Source organism: Pleurodeles waltl, unplaced genomic scaffold (assembly GCF_031143425.1).
Source record: "Pleurodeles waltl isolate 20211129_DDA unplaced genomic scaffold, aPleWal1.hap1.20221129 scaffold_70, whole genome shotgun sequence".
Taxonomy (NCBI): Eukaryota; Metazoa; Chordata; class Amphibia; order Caudata; family Salamandridae; genus Pleurodeles; species Pleurodeles waltl.
This window is the reverse complement of record NW_027150391.1, coordinates 732,199-744,470: the sequence shown is the minus strand read 5'-3', so window position 1 is coordinate 744,470 and position 12,272 is coordinate 732,199. Positions and strand designations below refer to the sequence as shown.

At 49.8% G+C, this 12,272-nt stretch overlaps 3 non-coding genes across 3 annotated transcripts; 1 reads left to right on the top strand and 2 right to left on the bottom strand.

The window, feature by feature from the left end:
- Positions 1 to 572: 572 nt before the first annotated feature.
- Positions 573 to 644, bottom strand: TRNAQ-CUG (transfer RNA glutamine (anticodon CUG)). Its single transcript has one exon. It is a non-coding gene; the product is annotated as a tRNA-Gln (tRNA).
- Positions 645 to 1,648: 1,004 nt separating this feature from the next.
- TRNAL-UAA (transfer RNA leucine (anticodon UAA)) lies at positions 1,649 to 1,731 on the top strand. The gene has a single exon. It is a non-coding gene; the product is annotated as a tRNA-Leu (tRNA).
- Positions 1,732 to 9,268: 7,537 nt separating this feature from the next.
- TRNAL-UAG (transfer RNA leucine (anticodon UAG)) lies at positions 9,269 to 9,350 on the bottom strand. Its single transcript has one exon. It is a non-coding gene; the product is annotated as a tRNA-Leu (tRNA).
- Positions 9,351 to 12,272: the final 2,922 nt, after the last annotated feature.

Genomic DNA, 12,272 nt, shown 5'->3' with positions numbered 1-12,272 from the left:
AGGATTACGCTGCCTCAGTAGTCTGTGTGCGCACATTTAATTACAACAGCTCAATGTTTTCAAGGAGAGCTTTGGGCACCAGTAGGTTTATTTACAAATTAACCACTGTTCTCTGGACACCAAATACCAAGGCTGGTATTGTTAAAAACACCTACTGCCTCTTTAAATAACTGCCAGGCACTCCCTGCCACCTTATCTCCCCCTGGCAGGTTTCTACTTTGTTCCTCTGTGATGGTTTTGGCGTCTTTCTCTTCCCCCCTTTTCAAGCTTTTCAAGCTCCTCCGCTCCTAAATATCTGGTGGAGACAAATCTGTGCGGGTCCCCAAAAACAAGGGCAGGTGCATCAGGTTGAAAACTAAGCCCTGGTATTTGGCCGCTTGTGTGAAGGTTTCAGAGGAGGAACTTCACACGGCGACCTTTGAACTCTATCAACTTCACTCCTTAAAACTTTCAGCTTCTAAAAGACGACCTGTTCAGCTTCCAGCGAAATAGATAGGTGACAGGTCTGCCATTATTTAGTGATCATTGTCCACACTGGGGTGAAGTAGAATTATGGAGAAATAAAAAACCTCAGGTCCCACCGAGATTTGAACTCGGATCGCTGGATTCAGAGTCCAGAGTGCTGACCATTACACCATGGAACCGGCTGGTAGAAGACCCCCACCGGAAGCTTTCATTCCTGGACTGCAGGGCCCTGACACCCGCTGGACTGATTATTTCTGACCTCTTTCCAATGAAGCTCTGGGGTGTCAGTCACTGCTGCTAAAATAATGGGGTAAATTCAAGGTCGTGATCCCTTTTTGATGCCAGAGAAATCACCTTCCTTTTCTGCTGGAGTCACCAACGCTAAGATGGCTTTGAAAGTTCACAAACCTTGTTTTTTCAGGTGTGGCTCGTCTTTCCATCCGATGGGGCGGTGGGTTCAAGGTGACCCCCTCCTCCTTTCCGCTACTGTGGCCTCTTCCCGGCGGACTGCAGCTCCAGGGCCGCTTTTGGAGCTGGTTGAGCTGCCATGAGATGGCTTAAATATTATTTGTCACGAGTGAGTTTAGTTTCCTGTCTGGCCCCTCACATTTCATCACATGAAGAATCCACAGCTAAAAGTGACCCCACTGTTAAACTTCGGTCACTTCCGCATCAGTGGACATGTTTGAGTTGATGTGAGGCCGAGTCCAGGCTCCTCCCTCCTCCAAGGTACCATCACCTGCCTCCCTATAAAGTCAGAGCACCTCGGTGTCAGATTTGTATCTCATGTGTAATTTCCACATCTGACAGGTCCTGCTCCTGGCCCGGTGCTCAGAGGGGGCGGCCTCAGGGGAATCACCGACAGGATCTTGTTTACACACGGGGTGGAGTGCAAGTTAGTGAAGCGCTGTAGCGCCGGTGCCGAGCCTTCCAAGCGCTACAATTCCATCAGGTACACACAGCTCACACCTGAAATGCTGCTCAGTGACTGAGTGTAATTCAGATGTGTTAGTTTGTGAAGTGGCTGTTGTCCGATCAACACTATCCCCCGTGGACCTACCTGGTGTTACCTCCTGTGGGGAATGGGTACTTCTTTACTCTGACAACAACAAAAATGGGAAACCAGTGCTTCACATACAGCTGTGAAACTTGTGAGAAAGACTTGTGTGAGGAGTATATAGTCACCAGGATGGCCGAGTGGTTAAGGCGTTGGACTTAAGATCCAATGGACATGTGTCCGCGTGGGTTCGAGCCCCACTTCTGGTAGAGATTTTATTCTTAGCCAAATAAACATCTTGCTTCAAAATCATCACGTTGTTACTGAATATCCGCTGTGTCTACAAAAAACCCAAGTGTAGCATTCTTTTATCTGAAATAGATATAATCTCGTTATGTTTTTTCAAGTGAGGAAATCATAGTGCAGCGCCCCCTGGTGTTTGTGGGTGACGAGCACCTGTGAGATCACGTTTCTTTGTAGAACTTGAAAAACATAAATCGGTGACTCTGGAAAGAGCCACATTTTCCGCATCCGGTTCCAGGCTCGACTGAGAGGTAGCATGCACGAGCGCACCGGAAGCTTTTATTGGGGTTTTTACAAGGCTGACCGCAGGAGCTGCAGTCATGATTTGTGACAAGAGTGAGTTTGTCAGCAGTCACCTTTACTTCTCTGAAGCTGCACTGACAGCCAGAGCCCAGCTTCATGCAGCAGCTCACTATGAATTGGTAGAAAGAGCAAACCTAACATGGGTTGTAGCTCACTCCTTAAAGGTATTACAGACTAGAAATGTTACATTAAAACAGCACGCATCAAGCATTCTGTGAAAAAAATCATAACTAAAACATTAGGTCACAGGTGAAAAAGTCTGAAATCACATGAATGTGGAAAGATCACACTCTGGAGATAGCGCTGGCAGCAGAGTACCACTGTCAGTACCACTGAGGGGGGGTCTCCAGCATCTGCAGCCCCCTTTGTAATCCCATAGTGCCCCAAGGGCGCTAAAAAGGAGCTCACGCGCCTGTTGCGCCCCCGGACTGTATCTGTAATACAGGCCATGGTGGGAGAGTTTAATACCTGGGAGAATTACTTGCACGGATTCAAGATGAATACTTACTGTTCCAGCCATGTTCTGAGGAAATCTGTGTAAAAGTAACAGTGCCACGGGGCCACACAATATCTGCATTTTGCCGGTTTCTTTCATCAGTGACATCAGGAAATAATTCAGTGACATCCATTTAGTGTAAAAGGTCATTTATTAGGACAGGATTGCATCAAGCAACATAAAACGTAACTTTTACTCCGAAAACCGCAACTTTAATAACGCCCTCCCTTTTACATCATCTCGCTCATCCTTCCACTCCAAACCCTCATTTCATTTCCATTCCCCTACACACTCACTTTTTCCTTTCATGCCCCATTTGGTTCGTGCGTACCCCCACTCACAGCCTTCACCTGCTTGTTTATTCCCTGGAAGGGTGGCCAAGCCCGCATCTGACTCACCACCCTCCCCCATTTACTGCCAACCAGCACAAACCCATTTGACGTCTTGCTGCCCCACCCTCGCAGACACGCGAGGGTGGGGCAGCAAGCAACCTGACCTTCTCACTCCTTACTCCTGACCCACATGTTTTCCCCCTCAAATCCCCAACCAACAGTCTCAAATCCATCAAATAGTATGCGTTCCCTAACGTGGACAAATGTACACCATCATCCCTAAAGAGCGCCACATCCTGCTCTGTAATGTCCTCATGTTCCAGGATTTGTATCCCCTGCGCCCAGCAAAAAACTCTCATAGCTCTGTTAAGTTTCCTGCGAGCCCGCACCATGGCTCCATATTTGACTGCCCCTCTCCACACCCTACGAGGTACAAATTCCGTCCACACCAAGCAGGTGCCATGCAATTTCTGCTTGATAGTTTCTAAGTCTCTCTGCATGTGTTGCAGTAGCGCGAGTCGTGATAGTTTAACAAGATCATTCTCACCCAAGTGAATGATTAACAAATCCAGACACCCCCAGTTCAGTAAGTTAGATGTGATGAAAGGAAGCAGGTTACCCCACCGCATGCCGCTCTTCCCCCACCATAACACCTTGTGCTGTTTACTGGAAAGTCCCAGGGCCCGACCATAGATTTGTTTCTCCGCGAACGTCACTGCCCAGTGGATAAATGAATGGCCTACAAGCTACGGGACCATCTTGCCATGCGATGGACCGGACGCATCTCCTGTAATAAAAAAATAACTGTAACATGTGTTTACATAACAGCCCCCCCCCCCCCAAGAAACTGTTGTCGTTCCCCGCCCTTCAGGGCCTCACATAACGTTCACAGCACCTTGACTTCCAGCGACCTATCACCCTGATCTATCTACCTAAACTCACCCGGGGCCTTCTTCGGTACTACTCCTAACGGGGAGATCATCAGAGTTTGACTTGGCCAATCATAAAAAGGCCCTGCAATTCTGCCCAGTGACACTTCCTTATCCAGCTTGCTCCTTACTACCTGTGGCAATTCTTTTGCAGACCGCAAGTTGTCTCCCATCGCCTCGTACGTGGACCTTGGTAGCTGACCCTAAAACCCTCCTGAAAATCCTCTGCTAGCTTAATCGCTGTGGCCCTATCAGGGTATCTGTGTAGCCAGGGTATGAGAAAGTCTATCTTAACTGGAGTAGGCCCCCTCTGGAGCAGGAGCGCCCTGTGTGCCTCTGCCCTTGGATGCTCTCCATTGCTCTGCTGGACTGGAGATCGAAAAACACTGCGTAACCGGGTGACGGCCCCTGCATTTGGACCAATCGTGTTTACATTTAAAAGGCTGTCTAGAACAGAAACCTTTGTTGAAGTTCCAGCAAGCTCCCGTCGTGGTAGTCGAGGTTCTCTGCCCCACGTCCACCCCTCCCTGGGCGGGACGTGCCTGAAATGGCTTATAAACCACAGGCAGGCCACTGGCCGTATGGGTAGACGCCGTGAATTGCGATGACGCCATCCATTGCATCCATAATTCTGGATCTACATCACCCCATGGCTTGTCGGGATTGACACTCACTCGGTCCCTGAACTCCTTGTCGTAACTCAACCAGGCAAAACCCCCAAAGTGCATTTGCGCCTTCCGAATGATGTCCATATACTTAAAGAGTGCTATGGCCCTGTCTGGGTATTTCTTGCAATATATGCTTGTGAAAATCAAGAATGCAGATGTCCAATTATCCATTGTAATTGGGACCCTTGGTCTACGTGCTAGTTCCCACTCTTCGTCCTTGGAACCCTCTTTGGCTTGTATGTCCCTATGCAAGAGTTTAAAAACATCTACATACTCTTGTCTCCATATTCTCGACTTTGTTTTATTTGCCACATGCGATCCCAAGGGCATAGCCAGCCCCATATAAGAAAGCCTCTTTTTGTGACTTCCGCCTTCTTTATCCTCTGCCCCTGTATTTTCCCCCCGCTACCTTGGCCCCGCTCTCACCCTCGGCTGAAGCACTGCCTTGCAGCTCCTTCCCCTTCTCACCGCCCTGAGAGTCTTTGTCCGATAGTGTGTCAAGAATAGAACAATCACCTACCCCAATGGACTTCCGTACTGGGGCATCTCCGCCCCCTATGCCATCCCCCCAAACTGACCACCATTGCCCTTTACCTCTTCCTTGTGTTCCCAAAGGCTGCAAAACCTTCCGGGCCCCTCGGCCACATGCCTGCCCTTGCCTCCCTTCTTGTTGTTCTCCGCCGATAGCCCGATCCTGAAAAATAGAAACGGAAAGAGGGGTTGCACCGCTCCTGCGTCCTCTCCCCCTCCCTCTCACGCTGCTCACCTCTGCCTCCCGAATCTCCCCATTCATCCAGATCCTCCTCATAGTCGAGTTCCACATCCAACCTTCTTCGCCCACATCCAACCTATTATCAACACCACCACTCATCATCATGTAGTTAGCTGAAACATCGTCTTGTCCCTCATGGCGCCCACCATCTCTGTGGAAACCCCGATCCTGCGGAGTAGAGAAGGCGGCCAAAGACCCCTCTAGCGCTTCAGACCAACGTGCTCGGGCCGTGTTGCGCCCCGTTGGCATCGCCTTCTTTCTGCCAACCTTGTGTGTTGGCATCGACCTTCCGCGCCAATCGTGACCATGTGCGCCACTGGCTCCCATCGCGCTACCTTAATCACCGGCCGCACCTGGCCCCTACCGCTCGGTACCCAGACCCAGCTGCCCTTGCTAGCTTCCTGTGGCATGTTCCCTGCACTCCCTGCGCTCTCTGCTGGCCTCTTTAGTTGCTGACCGTATGGCGCTGCCACCTCAAGCTCCATGCATAATTGGGCCCACTTGTCTTCTGTTTCTGCCACTATGCGGCGTTGCTCCCGAATCCTGGCCTCTAAGTCCCATGCTTCGACCATGTCCAGCCTGCTGAGCCTGGGGCCACTCTGCCCCAGTCCTGTAAGGGGCTCGGGCGCTCCACCTCCCCCCCGGCTTTCTTGGTTTGCACTTTGCTGGCCTTATCTTTTGCCGAGCCACCCCCCTGACTGGGGCCCTTGCCCTTCTTTTTTGCTGTCACGTGGGCCCCTGCTGTGTTGGCCCCCTCTCTGGGGAGGGACATGTCCATAGGTGCCATCTCTGTACTGGGGCCCGGGAGCTCCTGCACCACTAAATCCTGCAAGGGGGGCCCATCCCCCAATGGCTGCTCCTGTTGTGCCTCAATGCCCCACTCCTGTTGGTCTGGTGCTGCCCCTTCCTCTGTTGCCTCTGTTTCACTGGCGGGTCCCTCACCCTCTCCCATCTGGCTGGTGGGGGAAGCTGCGCCACACGCCTGCCCCACCGCCGCTTTCTTGGGCTTTTTGGCCCTTTTAGGTGATGTACAACTGCACCATTCCCACCCAGGCCTGGTCCAAAACCCCAGGCCTGAGGAGGTCAGATCGTCGGCTTCGCCTAATATGCGAAGCGCGGCCTTCACCGCCTCAGCGTCATGGCTGGTTGCCATGGCGCCGGAGCGGAGACTCTCTTATCCCTAAAATTCCTGCAAAAACGTTTAAGGCCGTTAACCGGCCTGACAGAAACTCACGTGAGCCCTAACGTTGGCTTTAAAACACGCCGACGCTTATGCCCAATAATGTGATCCCGGTCGACGAGCGGTGCCCAAAATGCTCGTCGGCCGTCATGCGCACCGAATTATTCCAAAATAAATTTCCTGAAGGCCGCGAACCTGGCCCGGCAAAAAGAGCACGTGTGCGCTGGCGGACGGCGCATACTTAGACAGCGCGCCGCCACTTATGCCCAGAAATAGACACTTGGTCAACGAGCAGGGAAATGCTCGTCAACCGAATTTTTAAACAAAATAGGCTCCTCCGGCCCTGCCCAAACTCACACTTGCCCGCAATAACTTCACCCCAGGGACCGGCCAAACTAACCGCGCAATGGGCTGTGCGGAAAGAGGCCGGTCCCTCCCCCTACACCCCTTTTATACCCACCCTCAAAGCCCACCCCCACTTATCTGAAAACCAATCCCGTCCCGGCACCGTCACTTCCACTTCCCGAAAGAGCCCACAGAGAGACTAGAGCGGGCTCTTTCTCTCCGCGGGCCCCTCCAAGAGCACCACTGCAGGTGTATTTCTTGTTATTTTATAAAGATTATTCGCAGTTCAATGACTTTGTCTCCTGGGACATTTGTCAGTTATTCCACTCACTCATATTTCCGCCCCACTGAAGACTATTTTCAATGATTCTCCTAAACGGGGTCTAGAGCTGCGCGTTATGTTATTATCCGTCTGACGCGAAAACGCATTTATTATCAACCCCCCCCCCCCCCCGCTCTCACCCCCGCGGGGGTCACGGAGAAGGAAGCTGCGGAGTGTCTCATCAGAGACTGCTGCTCTCTCTCTCGTCCGCTTTCTCTCTGCTCTTTCTTTCTCTCCTTTCTGTTTCTGTGCTGCTCTCTCTCTCTGCTGGTCTCTCCTTCTCTCTCTCTCGTGTGCTCTCTCTGCCCTTCCTGCATTCTCTCTTCTGCTTTCTGTCTGCTCTCTTTGTCACTCTCTTTTGGTCTCTCTCTCTCTGCTCTCTCTCCTGCACCCTCTCATCTCTCTCATGTAATTTGGGCGGAAAAGGAGGCTTTGTGCGGCCGCTCCAGGTGCCAGGTGCTGGTACAGAGCCTCCATCCGGCGCTGGTTGATCCTGGGCACCCGGAGCCCCCTTAATAACCGCAATGAAAAGGATTTAACAGCGACTTAGAGGGGGACAGATCACCCCTCGGTGACATGTTACAGGATACATCACATCACTCATCACCTGGGGTTATGAGGGCTGCATCGACCTCCTCTTTCTATCTGCCGAAATAGCTGAGTTGGGAGAGTGATAAACTGAAGATCTAAAGGTTCAATCCCGGATTTCGGCAGGAGGGACACTTTTGTGACTTTCTGATATTCATATAATTTCCTCCACACTCCCACATTTATTCCCCCTCTGGTTTTGCGTCGTCCCTCCTGCCCCCTCCCTCTCGCTTTCAAACCATCATTCTTCTTATCCCACCCCTGTCGCTTGTCCACCCTCCTTCCTCACCTCATCCCTTCCTCATCCCACCTGCGGACTCCTCCTCTTCGTCAGTGTCTTTAATGCTCAGAACAGTTTCTGTTTTCTGTGTAACCTGCGCGTTCACCGATCTGAGGTTTTAATGCATTTTTAGAGACGGGAACAGGTGCTGCGGCTGCCGAGGAAACTCGTCATCTAAAACCATCTCAGGTCTCAGGCGTGAGAGAGACATTCCCTCCCATCATCACTCGCTTGTTATTAATGTGCACATCACATATAATTGTCACATCAGAGTGAGATGTCTCTTTAAAGCGGTTGTGCATCTCTCCAGAGCTCAGCCCTCTGCCCTGGCTGCAGTCATTCAGCTTAAAGTGCTTTAATCATGTGTTTAAGGACCCCTCTGTTTCTGTTCCCAACACCCTATCAGCCGCTTTCCTTGCCCCCCTCCCCACCCGCCAGAGCTGAGCTGTGAGTGATTCAGTTTAAAGCGCTTTAATCATTTCTAGGCAGGTCCTGCTTTTTCCACCCCATGGCCCCCTTCCTTACCCTCCCATCCGCCTGTCACCCCAGGCAGCCAAGCACCCCTCCCCCCAAACCTATAACTTGGCAGCAGTAACTTTGATGTGACTTCTTTTTCAAAATGTGTGAGAGCAGCAGAAATGGCTCCGTTGGGAGAGACTGAAGCTCCACAGCTCCCTGGTTCGATCCCAGCAAGGACGCTGAATGACTGTTTATTATTTATAATTTCCTCCGCACTTCCCACATTTATTTTCCCGCTGTTTTTGCGTCGCCCCTCCTGCCCCCTCCCTCTCCGCTTTCATTCTTCTTTCCCACCCTCTGTCCTTGTGTCCACCCTCCTTCCTCTCCTCAGCCCTTCCTCATCCACCTGCGGACTCCTCCTCTTCATCAGCTGGATGAACCTTTAATGCTCAGAACGGGGAGAAACAATTTTGTTCATTAACGTATGCAAATTAGGCAGCAATTGATGCATTATTTGGCAAATTCGACAAAAGCATAATTAAGTAGCAAAAAAGAATACCCTGCAGTTAGACATTTAAAGAGATAGTTTTATTTTGCTATGAGAACTAGCGTTTTTTCTTTTCTAACTCACTGGCTGTATAAAACCTTCAGATATTTTTTCTTGCTAGCAGAGCAGCAGCTTTTTCATTAATATGTAGAATATATATAGCACACCTAGCTGAGACAGCCAGGAAGAGCAAAACACCTGTGTGGTGCCCTGGAAGGAGCATCGCGGGAATAGGTATTCAATTCTAGTTTGTTTGGGGATGTGGTAGGAAGAAAATGCCGCTGGCAGCGGTGGGATTCGAACCCACCCCTCCGGAGAGACTGGAGCCTAAATCCAGCGCCTTAGACCGCTCGGCCACGCTACCACCGGATGTACACACTTCTGACACTTTATGTGTGGAAAGGTAGGAACAGAAGCTGAGGGAGCGAGGGGCGGGATCACTGGGTGCCTTGTTCTGAGTGATGTCTCCAATTCCGACAGGTTCAGAGGTAGGAAGACCGACAGCCATGGGCGTAGGAAGTGTGGGGGACGCGGGGGACGTATACCTCACAGATTTTGGAAGATGGGGGATGCGGGGGACGAAGGTGGGGGGCGACAAGGGGACAAAATAATTTCCCCTTTTACATCTATTATTCAGAGGGCCATTAGCGCACAAAAGCGCTACTTTTAATAGCCCTGTAGGGACCATCCTCCAATCTGATGGTAACAGAATGAAGGTGAGTCAGGAGGGCCTCTGCCGTTTTGTTTCTCCTGTTCACAGCTGTGGGCATTAAGGGTGCTCATAAGAACAAAGGGCACGAGGAGGAGAAGAGTTTTGGATGACTACTGTCTGCATCACCTGCTGCCGCCTTGAAGAGGAGCACTGCAGGAGGCCTTCAAGAGGAGCTGCAGGACAATAAGGAAGATCTAAAGAGGAAACAGAGTCCCACTCAGCCTGGTGCCTGCAGGCTAGAAAAGAGACTCTGTGAAACACAATATTTGTATTTGACTAAGATCACACCAGTTGGTGAAACAGTGAAGTCGAAATTGGGCCCAGATTTTACCCTTTCCCACAAAAATTTAGGTATTAGAAGTATATTTCTCTAAGATTTATGCTTAATGCTTTTTTATCTAGGTAATGAAGGGCTTGATTACAGCTGGCTAACAGGGAGAAGCCATATTTCATTTTGGGTCGTAATACCTAGCTTTATTATTTATGTTGTTGTTATCGTTACATACTTAAGCATATTGAAGTATATTATCTTTTCTTTATCTTTTCTTCTCTCTACTCTGAAACAATCTACCCTATGCCACTGCACCCTACACCACTTTTCTCCACTCTGTGCTACTCTACGCCACTGCAATCTATGCTGTACCATTCCACTCTACACCACTCTCCTCTGCAGCACTCTACACTACGCCACTGCAATCTATGCTATTCTACTCCAACCATTGTACACTACGCCCCTGTACTCTGCCAGTGCACTGTTCAGCACTTTACTCAAAACCAATGCACTCTATGCCACTGTACTCTATGCCAATCTACTCTGCACCACAGCACTCTATTCCACTGCTTTCAATGCCACTGTACTCTGCGCAACGGCACTCTAGGCGACTGCACTCTATGCCACTCTACAATACACCACTGTACTCTGCGACCCTCTAATTTGCAACATTACACTCTGCCACTGAACTCCACGCCACTCTACTCTGCACCACTGCATTCAATGCCACTGTACTCTGTCCCAATGCACTCTTTTCTGCACCACGGCACTCAAATCTACTCTACTCTACACCACTCCACTGTAGGCACTTCACTCTACTTTGAAATCATCTCCTCTATGCCACTGCAATCTACGCAATTCCACTCTTTGCTATGCCAGTCTAATCTACCCTGCACCACTCCAATGTACCCTGCGCCACTCCAATCTGCTCTGCACTGCTCTATGCTACTGCACTCTACATCAGTATGCTCCACTCTGCAATAATCTACTCTTCACCACTATACTGTAGTCTGCAGCAATCTACTCTATGCCACGGCACTCTATGCAACTCTATTCTACTCTGCACCACTGTACTCTAAGCCACTCTTCTCTACTCTGCATCACTCTACATCACTGCACTCTATGCCAATGCATTCTATGCCACTCTACTCTACACCACTGCCCTTAATGACACTCTGCTCTGTAACACTGCACTCTGCCACTGAACTATACTCCTCTCTACTCTGCACCACGGCACTCTACTCTGCACCGCTCAACTATATGCCACTCTACTGCACTCTACACCAATGTACTATATGCCACTACACTCTATGCCACTCTACTCTGCATCACTGCACTCTACACCAGTCTACTCTACCTTGCACCACTCCACTCTACCATGCACCACATCACTCTATGACACATCACTCTGAACCACTGCAATCTATGCTGTGCCACTCCACTCTGCTCCCCTCTACTCTTCACCACTCTACGCTACTGCACTGAGAGCTAAACCAGTGCAGTCTTCGTCAATGCACTTTACACCACTTTACTCAAAACCAACGCACTCTATACCACCACACTGTACACCAATCTACTTTGCACCACTGTACTCTATGCCACTTCACTCTAGACCACCCAACTCCACTCTATGACACTTCACTCTGACATTACACTCCATGATACTAGACTCTGACACTCTATTCCATTAAACTCTAACACTTTCTCCACTCTGTAACTCCCTACATAACTCCCTATACGCCACTCCATTCCACTTTACTCCTCTCTATGCCACTCCACACCACTCTATGCCACTTCAATCTACGATACTCTACTCAACGCCACTGCACAACCCTCTATGCCACTCCACTATACAACAATGTACTATGCTCAACAGCACTCTACCCAACTTTCTCTATGCAAGTTCACGTTACTTTACTTCACTCTACTCCAGTTCACTCATATTTATGCCTTTCCACTCTACGACACTCTGCCACTCCACTCTATGACACTCTATTACACTGTGACACTACTCCACTCTACTACTACTTTATGGCATTGGCCCTTGATTAGAGATTCAGATCTCCATTGATTGCCTTGTCACTCATATGAGACGTGAGTCAGATTTATCTTGGCCGTTTTAGTTACAAGCACTCTGTAACCCTTTTAACTCAAGCTTAACAAAGGCTTAGGATGATCCTGATACTTGTCTAGGGGATCGAAATATAATCGGCCAAAGTACCTTGACTTGAATTTGTGATATTGTACATAAGTTGGCATAAGCATAGGTACTATGAGCTAATGACTTCTTGATTCACTATTTG